Raw genomic sequence first — 21,088 nt, forward strand, 5'->3', positions numbered from 1 at the left:
TTACGAATACTATCTCAGGGTGAACACACATCCTGCACACCCACAGTGATATTAGGAGCAATATCTGCTCTGGATATTACAAGTAATATCCCAAACAGTACACACATGGTGTACACCCACTGTCATATTAAGATTAAGGCTGGGTGCGGTGGCTCATGCCTGTAATCCCAGCACTTTGGGAGGCCAAGGCAGGCAGATCACGAGGTCAGGAGATCGAGACCATCCTGACTAACATGGCGAAACCCTATCTCTACTAAAAATATAAAAAAATTAGCCGGGCGTGGTGGCGGGCGCCTGTAGTCCCAGCTACTCGGGAGGCTGAGGCAGGAGAATGGCATGAACCCAGGAGGCAGAGCTTGCAGTGAGCCCAGTTCGTGACACTGCACTCCAGCCTGGGTGATAGAGCGAGACTCTGTCTCAAAAAAAAAAAAATTAATATCCCCCAGAATATTACAAATACTATACCAGCATGTACACACACGGTGTACACCCCCTGTCATAAGTAGTATCTCCATAGGATATTATGAAGACTATACAAGGGTGTACATGCATGGTGTACACCCATTGTGATATTAGGAGTAATATCTCCCCAGAATATTACTAATAATATCTCAGGGTGTACACACAGAGTGTACCCCCACTGTGACATTAGGAGTAACATCTTCTCAGGATATTACAAATAATGTCCAGGGTGAACACACATGGTGTACACCCACTGTGATATTAGGAGTAATATCTCCCCAGAATATTACTAATAATATCTCAGGGTGTACACACACAGTGTACCCCCACTGTGATATTAGGAGTAATATCTTCTCAGGATATTACAAATAATGTCCAGGGTGAACACACATGGTGTACACCCACTGTGATATTAGGAGTAATATCTTTTCAGGATATTATCAATAATGTCCCAGGGTGTACACACATCGTATATACCAACTGTGATATTAGAAGTAATACCTCCCCAGAATATTACAAATAATTTCCCATGGTGTACACACTTGACGTACACCCCCTGTGATACTAGGAGTAATATCTCTCCAGGATATTATGAATATTGTCCCAGGGTGTACACACATGGTGTGCACCCACTGTGATATTAGGAGTAATATCTCCCCCAGGATATTATGAATAGTGTTCTAGGGTGTACACACACGGTGTACACTCCACTGTGATATTAAGAGTAATATCTCTGCAGGATACTACAAATAATATCCCAGGGTGTCCATCCACTGTGATATTAGAAATAATATATCCCCAGGATATTACAAATAATATCCCAGTGTGTTCACACATGGTGCATACCATTTGTGATATTAAAAGTAATATCTCCCTGGAAATTATGAATACTATCTCACGGTATACACACATGGTGTACACCCACTGTGATATTAGGAGTAATATATTGCCAGGATATTGCTAATACTATTCCAGGGTGTACACACATGGTGTAAAAGCATTGTGATATTAGGAGTAATACCTCCCCAAGATATTACAAACGCTATACCAGTGTGTACACACATGGTGTACACACATTATGATATTAAAAGTAGTATCTCCCAAGGATATTAATAATAGTATCCCAGGGCGTACACACATCGTGTACACCCACTGTAATATTAGGAGTAATATCTCCCCTGGATATTACAAATACTATCCCAGAGTGTACACACATAGTGAACACCCACTGTGATATTAAAAGTAATATTTCCCAGGATATTATGAATACTATACCAGTGTGTACACACATGGTGTACACCAACTGTGATATTATAAGTAGTATCTCCCCAGGATATTATGATTACTATCCCAGGGTGTAGACACATGGTGTACACTCTTCGTGATATTAGGAATAATATCACCCCAGATATTACTAATAATATACCAGGGTGTACACACATGGTGTACCTACCCCCACTTTGATATTAGGAGTAATATCTTCCCAGAATATTACAATAATATCCTAGGGTGTACAGACATGGGGTACACCCACTGTGATATTAGGAGTAATATCTCCCCAGGATATTACAAATAATGTCCCAGGGTGTACACACGTGGTGCACAACAACTGTGATATTAAGAGTAATATCTTTTCAGGATATTATGAATAATGTCCCAGGGTGTACACACATCATGTAAACCAACTGTGATATCAGGAGAAATATCTGCCCAGCATATTATGAATAATGTATATACCATGTGTATACACCCACTGAGATATTAGGAGTAATATCTCCCCAGGATACTGCTAATACTATCCTAGGGTGTACACACATGGTGTACACCCACTGTGATATTAAGTGTAATATCTTCCCAGGATATTATGAATACTCTCCCAGGGTGTACCCACCTGGTGTACAGCCACTGTGATATTTGGAGTAATATCTCCCAAGGATATTATGAATACTATTACAGGGTGTAGACACATGGTGTACACCCACTGTGATATTAGGAGTAGTATCTCTCGAGGACATTTTGAGTACTATCCAACACATCGTGTACACCCACCATGATATTAGGAGTAATATCTTACCAGGATATTATGAATAGTATACGAGGGTGTACAGGGTGTACACACATGATGTATACCCACTGTGATATTAGGAGGAATATCTCCCCAAAATATTACAGATACTAAAACAGGGTGTACACACATGGTGTACAACTACTGTGATATTAGGAGTAATAGCTCCCCAGGATATTATGAATACTATCCCTGGTGTACACATATAGTGTCACATTAGAAGAAATAATAGGCACACATAGTGTCATATTAGAAGAAATATCACCCAAGAATACTATGAATACTACCTGAGGGTGTACACACATAGCATACACCCACTGTGATATTATGAGTAATATATCCCCAGAATATTATGAACACTATCCCAGTGTGTACACCCACTGTGATATTAGGAGTAATATCTTTCCAGGATAATACGAATACTATCCCAGGGTGCACATACATGGTTTACACCCACCATAATATTAGCGGTAATATTCGTTTAGGATATTATGGATACTGTCACAGGGTGTACACCATGTATATGATATTAGGAGTATATTTCCTCAGAATATTATGAATACTATCTCAGGATGTACACACATATTGCACAACTACTGTGATATCACCAGTAATACCACCCAATGTCATTATGAATGCTATACCAGGCTCTACACATATGGTGCACAACCACTGTGATATTACGAGTAATATCTTTTCAGTATATTAAAAACACTATCCAATGGTGTACACACATGATGTACACCCACCGTGACATTAGAAGTAATAGCTCCCCAGGATATTACAAATACTATACTATACCAGGGTGTACACACATGGTGTACACTCACTGTGATTTTAGTAGAAATATCGCTCTAGGATATTACAAACACTTTCCGAGGGTGTACACACACTGTGATATTAGGACTAATATCTCCACAGGATATTAGGAATGCTATCTCAGGGTTTAAACACATGGTGTACATCCACAGTGACATTAGGAGCAATATCTCCCCAGTATTTTATGAATAATATTCCATGATATTAAAAGTAATATCTCCCAAAATATTACAAATACTATCCCAGGGTGTGCACACATGGTGTACACCCACAGTGATATTAACAGCAATATCTCCCCAGGATATTATGAATACTATCCTAGGTGTACACACATGGTGTACAACCACTGTGATATTAGGAGTAATATCTCAACAAGATATTATGAATAATATCCCAGGGTATACACACATGGTGTACACCCACTGTGATATTAAGAGTAGTAACTCCAGAAAATATTACAAACACTATCCCATACATCGTGTACACCCACTGTGATATTAGGAGAAATATCTTCTTAGGATATTATGAATATTATCACAGGGTGTACACAAATGGTGTAACCACTGTGATATTTAGAGTAATATCTCCCCAAAATATTAAGAATACAATAACAGGATATATACACATGGTGTACACCCACTGTGATATTAAGGGTAATATCCTCCAGGATGTTATGAATACTATACCAGTGTGTACACACATGGAGTATATGCACTGTGATATTAGGAGTAATATCTCCCCAAGTCACTGAGATATTAGGAGTAATATTTTCCAGGATATTACCAATGTTATCCCATGGTGTACACACATGCTGTACACCCACTGTGATACTACAAGTAGTATCTCTGCATCATATTACGAATTCAATCCCAGGGGGTACACACAGGTTGAACACACACTTTGGTATTAGGAGTAATATCTTTCAAGGATATTACAAATAGTATCCCAGGGTGTACACACATGGTGTATGCCCACTGCGATATTAGGAATAACATCTCCCAAGAATATTATGAATAATAGTGCAGTGTATACACATGGTGTACACCCACTGTGATATTAAAAGAAATATCTCCCGAGGATATTACAAATAATAGAGTGTACACACATGGTGTACACCCATTTTGATATTTGGAGTAATATCTTTGGAGGATAATATGAATAATATCACAGAGTGTACACACATGGTGTACACCCACTGTGATATAAAAGTAATATCTCCAGAGGATATTACAAATAATATCACAAGGTGTACACTCACTGTGATATTAGAATATATTCGAAAGATATTATGAATAATATCACAGGGTGTACACTCAATGAGATATTAGGAGTAATATCTCCCTAGGATATTACAAATATCACAAGGGGTGCACACACTGTGCTATTAGGAGAAATATCTCTCTAGGATATTACAAATAATATCACAGGCTGTACACACAGGGTGTACACACACTGTGCTATTAGGAGTAATATTTCCCTAGGATATTATTAATAATATCACAGGGTGTACACACATGGTGTATATTTACTGTGATATTAGCTGTAATATCTCCCTACGATATTATGAATAATATCTCCCTCGGATAATATCTCCCTTGGATATTATGAATAATATCAGAGGGTGCACACACGTGGTGTACACCCACTGTGATTTTCGAAGAGAAATATTTCCCCAGGATATCATGAATAATATCCCAGGTTGGGCAAACATGGCATACACTCACTGTGATATTAGAAGTGCAATATTTCCTCAGGATATTACGAATATAATCTTAAGGTGTACACATATGGTGTACACCCACTAAGTTATTAGGAGAGTAATATCTCCTTAGGATATTATGGATAATATTTCTGGGTGTACACATGGTGTGTACACCCATTGTGATATTAGGAGAATATTTCCCTGCGATATGGGGTGTAACATCATCCTTTTCCCCGCTGGATATTAGGGACTATATACACCCCCTGTGATATGGGAAGTAACATTATCCTTTCTTCACCTGGATACTCCAGACAATATCTCAGGGGAGTGTACAACCCCTGCGATATGCAGAGTAATATCATCCACTCACCCTCTGGATATTACGAACAATATCACAGGGAGGTGTTCACCTACTGTGATATGGGGAGTAATATCATCTTGTCTTCCTGGATATTGCAAACAATATCACAGCGGGGTGTACATCCCCTGCGATATTGGGAATAATAACATCCTCTCCCTCCCTGGATATTATGAACAATAAAATGAGGGTGTGTACAACCCCTGAGGTAGGAGGAGTAATATCATCTTCTTCATCCCTGGATATTATGAAATATGTCATAGCAAGGTGTATACTTCCTGCAATATTGGGTGTAATATCATCCTCTCCCTCCCTGGATGTTATGAACAATAGCACAGGGAGGTGTACACTCCCTGCGGCATGGGGAGTAATATCATTCTCTTCACTCTTGGATATTATGAAATATAGCACAAGGGGGTGTATACTTTCTGTGATATTGGGAGTAATATCATCCTCTTCCACCCTGGATATTACAGACAATATCGCAGGGGGGGTGTACACCTCCTGCGATATAGTAACATCACCCTCTGTTCCCTGGATGTTAAGGATAATATCGCAGGATGTTGTACACCCACTGCAATGTGGGGAGTAACGTCATCCTCTCCACCCCTGAATATTACCGACAACATCGCAAGGAGGTTACACCCCCTGTAATATGTGTAGCAACATCATCCTCTCCACCCCTGGATATTATGAACAATATCATATGAAGGTGTACACCATGAGGTATGGTGAGAAATATCATCCACGACTCCTCTGAATATTAAAAAACCATATCACAGTAGGTTTTATACCCCCAGCGATGTGGAGAGCAATAGTATCGTCTCTCGTCCTGGATATTATGAACAACGTCATAAAAAAGTGTACACCCCCTGCTATACGGGTAGTAAATACCACCTGCCCCCTTCTGCATGTGACGAACCATATCGCAGGTGAATGTACACCCCCCGCTATATGGGTAGTAAATATAACCATCTCCCTCTCTGGATGTGACGAACCATATCACGGGTGAGTGATACGGGGAGTACTATCACTAATTCCCCACCGGATATTACGAACGATGTCACAGAAAAGGTGAACACACTGCGCGATATAAGGAGTAGTATTATACATTTTCCTCTTGGATACTAAGAACCACATCACAGAGGATGGAAGGCCCACGGCGATATAAAAAGTAGTATCACCCTATCCAACCCTGGAAATTATAAATTATATCACAGGGGGGTGAACACCGCCAGCGATATGGGGAGTAACATCACCAAATCCAAACCGAATATTACGAATCATATCACAAGGACGGTGTACACCCCGCGCGACATAAAGAGTAATATTATACAATTTCTTTCTGGATATTACAAACCACATCTCAGAGGGGTGAACGACCCCCGCGATATGGGGACTAACAGCACCCTCCTATCCCGCCCTGACTGTTAGAAGCCATGGCTGTTCGCCCCTCTCGTTCGCCGTGTTTCCGACATTGGAAGAAATATCATCTCCATATGATGGAGGAGTCTGCACCCCCTGCGATACAAAGAGAAATATCATTCACTCCTTTCCGGATATTAGGAAGAATAACACAGGGATTTGTACACCAGCTGAGATATTAGGAGTAATATCACCCTCTTCTTTCCTGGATATTAGTAGCAATATCACAGGGGAGTATATATCTCTTGCGATATTTGATTTAATATCATCTTTCCCTCACTGGATATTACGAACAATATCACCAGGAGGGGGTTTAGACCCTCTGAGATAATGGAAATAATATCTTTTTTTCCACTCTTGGCTATTAGGAACCACATCACAGATAGGTATACACTTCCTGCAATTTTGACAGTCATATCACCTTCTCCTCCCCTGGAAATTAGGAACAATATCACAGAAGTGCTGTATACTTTCTGGGATATTGGTTGTAATATCTTCCTCTCCACCCTGGACCTTATGAACAATATCACAGGCATGTGTACACGCCCTGCGATTTTGAGAGTAATATCATCCTTTCCTTCTTTGCATACTAGGAACCACATCACAGGGGGTGTATACACTTCCTGCAATATTGACAGTAATATCACCTTCCTCTCCCGCTGGAAATTAGGAACCATGTCACAGGAGGGGTGTACATGTCCTGCAATATTGTGAGTAATATCCTCTCCCTTCCTGGATATAGGAAGAATATCACGGGCAGCTCTACGCTCCCTGCGATGTGGGAAGTAATACCATATTCTCCTTTCCTGGATATTGAGAACAATACCACAGGGGAGGTGTACAACCCCTGCGATATTAGGAGTAATGTTATTCTCTCCACCTTTGGATATTAGGAACTATATCACAGAAATGCTGCACACTTCCTGCGATATTGGTGGTAGTATCTTCCTATTTACACTGGATATTACGAATAATGTCACAGGGGTGTGTACACAGCCTGCGATATTGGGAGTAATATCATCCTTCCCCCCCTGGATATTAGGAACAATATCACAGAAGGGGTGTACATTCTCCCTGCAATATTGGGACTAATATCATCCACTCTGGATATGATATTATCCTGGATATGAGAAACAATATCACGGCGGGGGGGGGGGTGTACACCCTTCTGAGATATTGAAAGTAACGATATCCTCTTCCCCTCTGGATATTAGAAACATATTACGGAGGGGTGTACACCTCCTGAAATATTGGGAATACTATGATCCTCTACTCTTCTAAATATTACGAACAATATCACAGAGAGTGTACACCCCCTGCGATAATGAAAGTAATACCATTTTCTCCCCTTCTGGATATTACGAACCGTATCACAGGGGGGTGTATACCCCATGCGATATTTTGAAAAATATCATTTTCTCTCCCCTGAATATTATGAACAATATCACAGAGGGGAGTACACCCCCTACGATAGTGGGAGTCACATCATCCTCTCTCCCCCTGGATATTACATACAGCATAACAGGCGGTCGTACAACTTCTTCTATCTTGGGAGCAATATCATTTTCATTTCCTTGGATATTAAAAATAATATTACAGAGGGGTGTACACTTTCTGCGATATTCAAAGTAGTATCCTCTCACCCACTGAATATCACAATAATAATAATGGGTTATTATTATGAACAATATCACAGGGGAGTGTACAACCCCAGCAATATTGGGCATAATATTATTCTCTCCATCCCTGGATTTTATGAACAATATCACGGGGGGGGGTGTACACATCCTGCAATATTAAGAGTAATATCATCCTCTCCCACCCCTGAATGTTAGGAACAATATCACAGAGAGGGTGTACACCTCCACCGATTTGGGGAGTAATATCACCCTCTCATCTCTTTGGATATTATAAACAATATCACAGAGTGTGTGTACACCCCTTATGGTATTAGGAGACATATCATCCTCCCCCCCACTGGATATGAGTGTCAATATCACACTGGGGTGTACAGCCTCTGTGATATTGGGAGTAATATCATCCTCTTTTTCCCTGGATATTAGGAACAATATCAAACGGAGGGTGTGTAAACCCTCTATGATATTGGGAGTAATATTATCCCTTTCCTCCCTGGATATTAGAAACTATATCACGGGGAGGGGGGTGTACACCCCCTGCGATATTGAAAGTAATATTATCCTCTCCCTCCCCGCCTACATATTAGGAACAATGTCTCAGGAAAGATGTACACCAGTTGCGATGTTGGAAGTCATATCATCCTCTCCCCCTCTGGTTATTAAGAACAATATCGGCCGGGCGTGGTGGCTCACGCCTGTAATCCCAGCACTTTGGCAGGCTGAGGTGGGCGGATCATGAGGTCAGGAGATCGAGACCATCCTGGCTAACACAGTGAAACTCTGTCACTACTAAAAAAAAAAAAAAAAAAACAAACAAAAAATTAACCAGGAGTGGTGGCAGGCGTCTGTAGTCCCAGCTACTCGGGAGGCTGAGGCAGGGGAATGGCGTGAACCCAGGAGGCGGAGCTTGCAGTGAGCCGAGATCGTGCCACTGCACTCCAGCCTGGGCGACAGAGTGAGACTCTGTCTCAAACAAAACAAAACAAAACAAACAAAACAAACAAACCAAAAAAATCACAGCTGGGTGTATACACCCTGCAATATTGGAAGTAATATCATCCTCTTTTCAACTGCATATTAGGATATTACAATATCACAGAGGGAGTGTACACCCCCTGCGATATTAGAGGTAATATCATCCTCTCCCCCCCTGGATAATATAAACAATATCAAAGGGGTAGGGTGTACACGTGCTGTGATATTGGGAGTAATATCACCCTCCCTTCCTGGATATTAGGAACAATGACACGGGGGTGTACATTCCTTGCAGTATTGGGAGTAATATTATCCTCTCTCCCTTGGATATTAAGAACAGTATCGCAGCAGGGGCATACACCCACTGTGATATTGGGAGTAATATCATCCTCTGCTCCCCTGGATATAAGAAACAATATCACCGGGGAGGTCTACACCCCCTGCGATATTCAGAGTAATATCATCCTTTCCTCCCATGGATATTAATAATAATATCACAGAAAATGTGAACATCCTCCAGCAAAATTGGAAGTAATATCACCCTCTCACCCCCTAAATATTATAAACAATATCGCAGGGGCAGTGTGCACTATCTGTGATATTGGGAGTAATAACATCCTCTCCCCACGCCTAGATATTATATGAAAAATATTACAAAGGCGGGTGTGCACCCCCTGCGATATTGGGAGTAAGTCATACTCTCTGCCACTGGATATGAAAAATAATATCATCAGGGGGCGTATACCCCGTCCAATATTGACAGTAATATCGTCTTCTCTCCCCGTGGATATTAGGACCAATATCACAGAAGGGGTGTACACCCCCTGCAATACTGTGAGTAATAACATCCTCTCCCTCCCTGGATATTCGGAACAATATCACAGGAAGGTGTACGCTCTCTGCGATATTGTAAGTAACATCATCCTCTTTCTCCCTGAATATTATGAACAATATTACAGGTAAAGTGTATACTCCCTGCCATATTGGGAGTAATATCATCTTCTCTCCCCTTGGATATAAATAATATCACAGGGGGAGTGTACACCCCCTGTGATATTACAAGTAATATCATCCTCTCCTTTCTAGATATTATGAACAATATTACAGGGAAAGTGTACACCCCCTGTGATATTGGGAGTAATTTCAGCCTCTCTCCTTTAAATATTAGGAAGAATATCACAGGGGGGTGTACGCCCTCTGCGATATTGGGAATAATATTATCCTCTTCACCTTTGAATATTAGGAACAATATCACAGAAGTGGTGTACACCCACTGTGATATTAGGAGTAATATCTACCTAAAATATTACAAGTAATGTCAAAGGGTATACAGTCACTGTGATATTAGGAGTAATATCTTTCTTAGATACAACAAATAATATCACAGGGTGTACACCTACTGTGAAATCAGGAGTAATATCTCCTTAGGATATTACTAATATTACCCTAATATTCGTAATAATATTATGAATAATATCACAGGGTGTACACCCACTGTGATATGAAGAGTAATATCTCCCTAGGATATTACAAATAATAACACAGGGTGTACAGCCATTGTGATATAAGGAGTAATATCTTTCTTAGATACTACAAATAATATCCCAGGCTGCACACCCACTGTGATATTACAAGTACTTTCTCCCTTAGATGCTAGGAATAATATAACAGGCTGTACACCCACAGTGATATTAGGAGTAATATCTTTCTAAGATACTATGAATAATATCACAGGCTGTCTACCGACTGTGATATTAAGAATAATATCTTTCTAAGGTACTATGAATACTATCACAGGGTGTATACGCACTGTAATATTAGGAGTAATATCTCCCTAATGTACTATGAATAATATCACAGGGTGTACATGCACTGTGATATTAGGAGTAATATCTCCCTAAGATACTACAAATAATATCACAAGGTGTACACCCACTGTGATATTAGAAGTAATATCTCCCTAAGACACTATGAATAATGGACACAGGGTGTACACCCACTTTGATATTAGGAGTAATATCCCTCCATGATACTATGAATAATATCATAGGGTGTACACCCACTATGACATGAGTAGTAATATCTCTCTAAGCTACTATGAATAATATCACAGGGTGTACACCCACTGTGATATGAGGTGTAATATCTCCCTAAGATACTACGAATAATATCACTGGTGTACACACATGGTGTTCACCCACTATGATATTAGGAGAAATACATCCCTAAGATATTATGAATAATATCACATGGTGTACACACATTGTGTTCACCCACTGCGATAGTAGGAGTATAATCTCCCTAAGACGTTATGAATAATATCACACGGTGATAATGTACACTCACTGTGATATTAGGAGTAATATTTTCCTAAGATATTATGAATGGTATTACAGGGTGTACACACATGGCGTACACCTACTGTGATATTAGTCATAATATATCTCTAAGATATCATGAATATTACAGGGTAAACATCCACTGTGATATTAGGCGTAATATCTCTCTAAGATATTACGAACAATATTACAAGGTGTACACCCACTGTGAAATTCAAAGTAATATGTGCCAAAGGTATCACAAATAATATCACTAGGTGTACACCCACAGTGATATTAAGTGTAATATCTCCCTCAGATATCAAGAATAATATCACAGGGATTAAACCCATCATGGTATTAGCAGCAATATATCCTTAAGATATCACGAATCTTTTCAAAGGGTGTACACCCCCTGTGATATTAGGAGTAATATCTTCCTAAGATAGCACGAATAATATGATGGGGTGTACACGCACTGTGATATTCATAGTAATATCTCCCTAAGATATCACAAGTAATGTAAAAGGGTGTACACTCACTATGATGTTAAAAGTAATATCCCTCTAAGATACCATGAATAATATCACAGGTTTACACCCAATGTAATATTATGAGTAATACCTTTCTAAGGTATAACAAATTATATCACAGAATGTACACTCACTGTGATCATAGAAATTATATATCCCTGAGATATCACGAATAATATCACAGGCTGTACATCTACTGTAATATTAGGAGTAATATCTGCCCAAGATATGATGATAACATTTCCCTAGGATATTACAAATAATATCACAGAGGGTGTATACCCTGTGTGATATTAGGATTAACATCTGCCTAAGATATTATGAATAATATCAAAGAATGTACACCCACCATGATACTAGGAGTAATAGCTCCCTAGGACAATACAAATAATATTATCACAGGCTGTCCACATACTGTAATATTAGGAGTAATATCTCCCTAGGATATTATTAATAATATCACAGGGTGTTCACACATGGTGTAAACCCACTGTGATATTAGGAGTAATATCTGCCTAGGATATTATGAATAATATCACAGGATGTACACCAACTGTGCTATTAGGAGTAATATCTTCCTAGTATATTAGAAATAATATCGCTGGGTGTACACACGTGTTGTACACACACTGTGATATTAGGAGTTATATCACCCTAGGATGTTACCAGTAATATCACAGGGTGTAAACACATGGTGTACACCCACTGGGATATTAGGAGTAATATCTCGTTAGGATATTATGAATAATATCACACATTGTACACCCACTTTGATATTAGGAGTAATATCTTTCTAGAATATTATAAATAGTATCACAAAGTGTACACCTACTGTCCTATTAGGAGTAATATCTCCCTAGGATATTACAAATAATATCACAGGGTGTACACACATGTTGTACACCCACTTTGATATTAAGAGTAATATCACCCTAGGATATTACAAATAATATCACAGGGTGTACACAATGTGTGTACACCCACTGTAACATTAAAAGTAATATCTTCTGAGGATATTATGAATAATATTAAAGAGTGTACAAATATGGTGTACATCCACTGTGATATTAGGGGTAATATCTCCTTAGGATACTATGAAGAATATCACAGGGTGTACACTCATTGTGATATTAGAAGTAATATCTCCTGAGGATATTATCGATAATATCACAGGCTTTGCACACATAGTGTACACTCACTATGATATTAGGAGTAATATCATCTCCCGACGATATTACAAGTGATATCATCTCCCGACGATATTACAAGTGATATCATCTCCCGACGATATTACAAGTGATATCATCTCCCGACGATATTACAAGTGATATCATCTCCCGACGATATTACAAGTGATATCATCTCCCGACGATATTACAAGTGATATCATCTCCCGACGATATTACAAGTGATATCATCTCCCGACGATATTACAAGTGATATCATCTCCCGACGATATTACAAGTGATATCATCTCCCGACGATATTACAAGTGATATCACAGTGTGCACACCCACTGTGATATTTGGAGTAATATCTTTGGAGGATATTATGAATTATATCGCAGAGTGTACACACATGGTGTACACCCATTGTGATATTAAAAGAAATATCTCCCAAGGATATTACAAATAATATCACAGACTGTACATACACACTGTGTACACTTACTTTTATATTTAGAGTAATATCTCCACAGGATATCATGAATAATATCACAGAGCATACACACATGGTGTACACCCACTGTGATAATAAAAGTAATATCTCCTGAGGATATTATGAATAATATCACAGGGTATACACTCATGGTGATATTAGAAGTAATATATCATCATATATTATGAATACTATGAATAATATCACAGGGTGTACACCCACTGAGAAATTAGGAGTAATATCTCCCTAGGATATTACAAATATTATCACAGGGTGTGCACCCACTGTGATATTTGGAGTAATATCTTTGGAGGATATTATGAATTATATTGCAGAGTGTACATACATGGTGTACACATACTGTGCTAGTAGGAGTAATATCTCCCTAGGATATTACAAATAATATCACAGGGTGTACACACATGACGTACATTTACTGTGCTATTAGGAGTAATATCTTCCTAGTATATTATAAATAATATCGCTGTGTGTACACACGTGTTGTACACACACTGTGATATTAGGAGTAATATCACCCTAGGATGTTACCAGTAATATCACAGGGTGTAAACACATGGTGTACACCCACTGTGATATTAGGAGTAATACCTCATTAGGATATTATGAATAATATCACACATTGTATACCCACTTTGATATTAGGAGTAATATCTTTCTAGAATATTATAAATAATATCACAAAGTGTACACCTACTGTCCTATTAGGAGTAATATCTCCCTAGGATATTACAAATAATATCACAGGGTGTACACACATGATGTACATTTACTGTGATATTAGGAGTAATATCTCCCTAGGATTTTACTCCTAATATCACAGGATGTACACACATGGTGTACACCCACTGTGATATTAGCAGTAATATCTCTCTCAGATATTATGAATAATATCACAGTGAGTGAACACATGATATTACGAATTTCCTCAGGGTATTTCCTCAGGACATTATGAATAAAATCCCAAGGTGTACACACATAGTGTACACCCCCTGTGTTATTAGGAGAGTAATATCTCCCCAGAATATTACAAATAATATTTCTGGTTGTAAACATGGTATGTACACCCACTGTGATATTAGGAGAATAGTATTTCCCTGCGATATGGGGAGTAACATCATCCTTTTCCTTGCTGGCTATGCTGGCTATTAGGGACTACATCGCAGACACCCCCTGCGAAATGGGGAGTAACATTATCCTTTTTTCACCTGGATACTATGGATAATATCGCTAGGGGTGTACATCCCCTGCGATATGTAGAGTAATATCATCCACTCACCCCCTGGATATTATGAACAATATCACTACTACTGCAATATGGGGAATAATATAACCTTCTCCCTTCCTGGATTTTACAAACAATATCACAGGGGGGTGTACATCCCCTGCGATATTGGGAGTAATATTATCCTCTTTCTCCCTTGATATTATGAAAAATAACACAGAAGAGTGTACACCCTCTGTGATATGGGGAGTAATATCATTCTCTTCACCTCTGGATATTATGAAATATATCACAGCAAGGTGTATACTTTCTGCTATATTGGGTGTAATATCATCCTCTCCCTCCCTGGATGTTATGAACAATAGCACAGGGGGGTGTATATCCCCTGCAGTATGGGGAGTAATATCATCCTCTTCACCCCTGGGTATTATGAAATATGTCACAAGGGGGTGTATACATTCTGCAATACATTCTTCTACCCTGGATATTACAGACAATATTGCAGGGGACTGTACACCTACTGCGATATGGAGAGTAACATCATCCTCTTCCTTCCTGAATATTACGGACAATATTGCGAGGGGGGTACAACCCCTATGGTATGAGTAGCAACTCATATCACTCCCCATAATATTAAGGATTTTTCACATGGGTGAATATTCGTGTTGGCTAGATTTTATTGTACAGTTAATAATAGTATATGTTCTATAGTTAAGAAATTTTGATACATGCTTATATGTATGTGGGCTAAATTTGATAACCCTGGATATTATGAACCATATCACATGAAAGTGTACACCCTGCGCTACGATAAGAAATATCATCCCCTCCCCCTTTGGATATTAAAAACCATATCTCAAGACGTTGTACATTCCCGGCAATATGGGGAGTAATATTATCATCTCTCATCCTGGATACTATGAACATCACAAGACGGTATATGCCCCCTGCTATATGGGGAGTAATATCACCCTCTCCCTCCCTGAATATTACGAACCATATCACACATCCCGTGCGATATAAGGAGTAATATTACACTCTTTCCTCCTGGATATTACGAACCATATCATGGGGAATTGTACAAGCCCTCCATAGGGAAAGTAATATCACCCTATCCCCCTTTGGATATTACAAACCATATCACAGGGGGATTTACACCCCCATCGATATGGGGAGTAATATCACCCTCTCTTCCCCTGGATATTACGAACCATATCACACTCCCCGTGATATATGGAGTAATATCACCCCCCCTTCCCCCCTGTATATTACAAACCACATTGCAGTGGCGTCAACACGCCCCGCGATATGGGGAGTAATATCACCGCCCTCTCCCCACCTCAGATATTAGCAACCACATCGCAGAGGGGTGAAGACTTTCTGCGAAGTGGGGAGTAATATCACCCCCCTCTCCCTCCCTGGATATTTCAAACCATATCACACCCCCCACGATGTAGACAGTAATATCACCCTCCTCTCCCCACCCCTGGACATTATGAAACATATCACACCCCCTGCAATATGGGGAGTAATATCATCCCCCCTCCCCCCTGGATATTACAAACCATATCGTGGGGCATTGATCACCTTCCTGCGATACAGGGAGTAATATCACTCCACCTCCCCCTCTGGATATTACGAACCATATTGTGGGTGGGTGAACACCTCCCCTGATATGAGGAGTAATAACACCCCCTCTTCCCTCCTGGATATTGCAAATCATATCGTGGAGTAATATTCCTATGTAATATTAAGGGTTTTCCATATGGGTGAATATTCGTGTTGGATAGATTTTATTGTACAGTTAATAATAGTATATGTTCTATAGTTGATTAAGAAATTTTGATACGTGCTTATATGTATGTGGGCTAACTTTTTATGTACTTTAATATATGAATGTACTATGTGCGATTAAGCATATATAGTACAATATATTATTCTTGGGGACTAACAGTAATGCACGAAGTACGTAGAAGCACTAATGTATTAGTGCTAGTTTATTAATACTGACATGGTAGTTAAAATGTGTGCTGAGAAAAGTACATGGAATAGTTTAATCAGAATTTCAGTTTTGGGTGTTGACGGTGAAGTGGGAATGCTTTTTGCCTGAGTTGTCCTGGGAAGGGAATTCTCCATTTCTGGTTTACAAGACCAGAGTATTGAATTATACTACAAGGGTAGCTTAATTTAAATAGCTTATTTTCCATGAGGGCAGTGAGTGGCATAAGGGTGAGGAGAGTGGAGAAATACACAATGGATGCTGTTTGTCCAATAATAATGAAAGGGTAGTAGACTGGCTGTCCTCCGATTCACGTAAGTGTGAGCAGGTCAGCTATTAAGATTCAGAATAGGCATTGACTTAATGGACGGAATATTATGCTTTATTGTTTAGACGTATGAAGTATGGGATAATTGCTGGAATGAGAAAGGAGGATATAAGGGCTAGTACACCTCCTGGTTTGTTAGGGATGGATCGTAGAATTGCATATGCAAACAAAAAATATCACTCTGGCTTAATGTGGGGTGGAATATTTAGTGGGCTGGCCAAAGTGTAATTATCTGGGTCGCTTAGAAGGTCAGGTGAAAATAGTGTTAGAATTATTAGGAGGAGGAGGAGAAAAATTAAACCTAGAATATCTTTGATCGTGCAGTAGGGGTGGAAAGTCATTTTGTCTGGGTCTGATGAGACTCCTGAAGGGTTGTTAGATCCTGTTTCATGTAAGAATAAATGGTAAACAGTTGCTAGAGCTGTAATGATGAAATGGAAGGTGAAAAATCGTGTAACGGTGGCTTTGTCAACTGAGAATCCACCTCAGATTCATTGTAGAAGGAGTTCCAATATATGAAATGGCTGATATTAGGTTTGTAATTACTGTAGCACCTCAGAATAATATTTGGCCTCATGGAAGTACGTAGCTTAGAAATGCTGTTGCTATGGTGGTAAGTAGGAGGATAATACCAATATTTCAGGTTTCTAGAAATATAAATGACCCGTAGTATAAGCCTCGGCCAATGTGTAGGAAGAGGCAGATGAAGAATATTGAGGTGTTGTTAGCATGAAAATGCAGATTATTCGGCCATAATTTACATCTGAGCTGATGTGGGCGACTGAAGAGAAAGCAGTTGAGGTATCTGATGTATAGTGTATGGCTAGAAATAATCCCGTGATAATCTGGAGAATCAGGCAGGCACCAAGAAGTGAGCTGAAGTTTCATCATGTGGAAATGTTGGATGGTGTGGGGAAATCAATGAATGAATGGTTAATAATTTTTATTAGTGGGTGCGTTTTGTGTATTTTGGTCATTAGTGTTCTTATAGTTGAAGTGCAATGACGGTTTTTCATGCCATCAGTCATCATTATAGTCCATGTAGGAATAATGGCATATGCTTTATTTTCATTCAGTATTCTTTTGGTTATAGGGTTTGCAGGTTTTTCTTTGAAATCTTCTCCTATTTGTGGGGGTTTAGGGTTGTTAGTGGTACTGCAGGTTGTCGTATTGTGTTGAACTTTTGTGGGGCTTTCGTGGGGTTAATAGAGTTTTCAATTTATTTGGGTACTTACACCTAGTGCTGTCAGTTTTAGGCGATGCGGTAAAATTGTCTGGGGGAATGAAGTAGGAATAATACTGTTGGTGACAAGGAATCCAGCGAAGACACGCCAATTATCAGGCATTTAACTGAGTTAATTAGGAAGGGGTTATTTTCGTTACTAATGATCAGGTTTGTAAAGCGGGGTTGTCCTATCAGAGCGAAGAAAATAATTCGGATACTATAGACAGCTGCTAGGGAGTTTGCAATAAGAGTAATACAGAGGGCTCAGCCGTTGGTATATGATGTGTTTGCGGTTTTGATAATAAGATCTTTAGAATAAAAGCCTGTGAGGAAAGGCATACCTGTAAGTGTGAGGCTACCAATAATTAGGGAGGAAGAAGTGAGGAGTAAAGTCTTGAATAGATCTCCTGTTTTTCGGATGTCTTGTTCATCATTGAGGTTATGGATCATGGATCCTGAACATATAAATAATACAGCTTTAAAAAAAAAGGCATGGGTGCAGATGTGAAGAAATGCTAGGTATGGTTGATTAATGCCAATTGTGACTATTATAAGGCCTAGTTGGCTTGAGGTGGAGAACGCTACGATTTTTTTGATGCCATTTTGTGTTGGAGCACAGATTGCTGTAAATAAGGTGGTCATAGCCCCTAAGCATAATGTCAAGGTTTGCACTAATAGTTTATTTTCTATTAAAGGGTAGAAGCGGATGAGCAGGGAAACTCCTGCTACACTATAGTGCTGGAGTGGATTAGGGCTGAGAGTGGGGTTGGGCCTTCCATGGTGGAAGGAAGTCAGGGATGAAGGCCGAATTGAGCTGACTTTCCTACTGCTGCTAGGAGAAGACTAATTAACAGAAGGGAATTGGAGGCAGAATCTATAATAAACGCCTGTTGAAGCTCCCATGTGTGGGAGGACAAGAGGAATCATGCTAGAGCTAAAATGAAGCCAATGTCACCGATGTGATTATACAGAACCGCTTGGAGGGTTGCTGTATTAGCATCTCCTTGGCCATATCATCAGCCAATTAATAAGAAGGACATGATTCCTATATCTTATCATACGATAAAAAGTTGAAAGAGGTTATTGGCAGTAACTAGAATTAATATTGTGATGAGGAAAATGAGTAGGTATTGGAAAAATTGATTAATGTTAGGGTCTGAGTTTATCATATTGAGAATTCTACAATAGATCAAGTAACAAATAGTGCTACTGGGAGAAATATTGTGGAGAAGTAATCTAGTTTGAAGCTTAGTGAGAGTTTAAGAGTTTGGATTGTTATTCAATGTCAGTTTGAGATAATTACTTGTTGGTCTGTATATATAAATATTGCCGCAGGGATGAGGCTAACGATGAAGGCGCACGCAATAGATATTTTTACATAGTATGGGTATGAATCTTTTTTGCAGGAGTTGGCTAAGGTAATAATAATTGGTAAGATTAAGGGAATTAGGATTGTTATAGTAGTGGAAAAGTACATGTTTATTACTTTTATTTGGAGTTGCACCAATGTTTTTGGTTCCTGAGACCAATGGATAACTCTTATCCTTTAAAAGTTGAGAAAGCAATGTTGTGAGACACAGGGGCATGACTTAGCAGTTCTTGCATACTTTCTTGGTAGATAAGAAGTTGTGGGCTTCTATTGTTAGATTCATAGTCTAATGTTTTGGTTAAACTATATTTACAGCAGGCAAATCCCACAATAATTTTAGAGTTTAAGGATAATAGGAAAATAGGTGCAACGCGTGTAAGTATTAGTGTATTTTCTCATGTAAAGGAGGGTTTAATACTGTTAATGTAATACGCAAGTGTTCCTCATTGTATCGTGGTTAGCATACACAGGGAGTAAAAGTGCTGTGATTAGCATATTAAGTCCTATAAGCATAATGGTGGTGTTTGAGCAGGAGAATGAAACCATAGTGATGAAGAGTTCTCCTACCAGATTAATAGTAGGGGGTAAGGCAAGGTTAGTAAGATTTGCTAGAAGTCATCAGGAGGCTATTAGTGGAAGCAATGTTTGAAGGCCTTGGAGAAGTTGTATAATTCGGCTATGGACTCGTTCATAGTTCCAATTTGCTAGGCAGAATAGTAAGGATGAAGTGAGTCCATGGTCAATTATGAGGGTGACTGTGCCTGTAAAGCTTCAAGAGGTTTGAATGAGGATAGCCACAATAACAAGTACTATATGGCTTACAGAGGAGTAAGCGATTAGTGATTTTAAATCGGTTTGTGGTAGACAAATTGAGTTTGTCATGACTATCCCTCATAAGGATAATATGAGGAAAGGGTAGGCTATGTATTCTGTTAGGGAGCTGAGCATAAGGGTAAGCCGTATGATACTGT

General features: G+C 39.2%; 1 pseudogene; it reads right to left on the reverse strand.

The window, feature by feature from the left end:
• Positions 1-18,737: 18,737 nt before the first annotated feature.
• On the reverse strand, positions 18,738-20,225 carry LOC115931096 (NADH-ubiquinone oxidoreductase chain 5-like; annotated as a pseudogene).
• Between the last annotated feature and the right edge of the window lie 863 nt (positions 20,226-21,088).

Source organism: Gorilla gorilla, chromosome 18, assembly GCF_029281585.2.
Source record: "Gorilla gorilla gorilla isolate KB3781 chromosome 18, NHGRI_mGorGor1-v2.1_pri, whole genome shotgun sequence".
NCBI lineage: Eukaryota > Metazoa > Chordata > Mammalia > Primates > Hominidae > Gorilla > Gorilla gorilla.